Raw genomic sequence first — 1,673 nt, 5'->3', positions numbered from 1 at the left:
AGATTAATTTCTCAATCGAAATTAATCTCAAAATAAATAATAATATTTCTTTGAACAGGGACTTGGGGGAATACTCACTAAATTCTTTATACTCAAATTTAATTAAAAATGATCTAACAAAATATTTTACTAAACCGATTTACAATAGTACTGAACCAACTACGAAAAGGCCTTTGAGACAGGCTGCTAAACAAGCAAGATTAGCTTTAAGAAATTGCATCTAATCATTTTATTCTCTTCAGTTTGAATGAGCTTATATTCTCATTTCATTCTTTTCACCAGTCCTGGTTGAACTTCGTTGAAGTAAGGATGCTAGGGCTATTTTTAAAAAAAGTTTTAAAAAGTGTTTTTAATTATTCAGTTTTTAATCCTCACAATTTGATGTAAGTTCTTTTATATATATATATATAGTTTCTCTCTTATTCTTGTATTGTGCTGAAGACGGCCCTTGGACATAGGGCCGAAATATCTACAGAAATAATTTCCACTGTCTTGAAATTTTCCCTATTGTCTCTACGTTGTATTTGTTTACTAAATTTTTTTTTTATTATTTCAAAAAGTAGAGTTGTGAGAAAGAGTCAAACTCTAGCATAAAGAGCGAGGCGTTGCGGAGGAAAAAAAAATATGTCAATAAGTATTTATTAGTTTTTTTTTCCCAGGGGTGATCACATCAAACTAATAGTCCTAGAATATCAGGAGAAGGCTAATTCTAACGAACAATTTGAGTCATTTTTAAGTGACCAAAGACTGGAGATATCATCCCTCACCATTTCCCACTAAAAGACCCTATCAAAATCTCTAAATACCCATGTCATTAAGTGTGGTTGAAAAGTATCTGTAGCTTTCAAACAGTTCGTGGTAACGAACTGTAGTAAGGAGCGACCCGGCTCAATAGTAAAAGAAACTGAATTTTGATACTAAAAATACATAAAAAAAATCGAATTTTTACGCTGATTTTAAATATATAAGTTTAATCAAATTTAGTCATTGTCATCAAAGTTACGAGCCTGAGAGAATTTGGCTTATTTTGGAAAATAGGGGAAAATACCCCCTAAGAGTCATAGAATCATATAATCACACCATCGCATTCAGCGTATCAGAGAACCCTACTGTAAAAGTTTCAAGCTCCTATCTAGAAAAATGTGGAACTTCGTATTTTTTGCCATAAGACCGATCACAGGTGCGTGTTTATTTGGTTTTTATTTTCAGGGTCATCGTATCGACCGAATGGTCCTAGAATGTCGCAAGAGGGCTCATTCTAACGGAACAGTTTTAGAGCCCTTTTTAAGTGATCAAAAAAATTGGAGGGCACCTAGGCCCCCTCCCACGCTCATTTTTTCCTAAAGTCAACGGATCAAAATTTTGAGATAGTCATTTTGTTCAGCATAGTCGAAAACCATAACAACTATGTCTTTGGGATGACTTACTCCCCTACAATTCCTGGGGGAGGGGCTGTAGATTACAAACTTTGACCAGTGTTTACATACAGTAATGGTTATTGGGAAGTGTACAGACGTTTTTCAGGGGGATCTTTTGGTTGGGTGGGGGGTGTTGAGAGGAGGGGGCTATGTGGGAGGATCTTTCCTTGGAGGAATATGTCATGGGGGAAGAGAAATTCAATGAAGGGGGGCAGGATTTTCTAGCATTTTTATAAAAAAAAACAATGAAAAAAT

This window comes from Artemia franciscana, chromosome 8 (genome assembly GCF_032884065.1).
Source record: "Artemia franciscana chromosome 8, ASM3288406v1, whole genome shotgun sequence".
NCBI lineage: Eukaryota > Metazoa > Arthropoda > Branchiopoda > Anostraca > Artemiidae > Artemia > Artemia franciscana.
The sequence above is the reverse complement of the archived record's forward strand: the minus strand, read 5'-3'. Positions refer to the sequence as shown.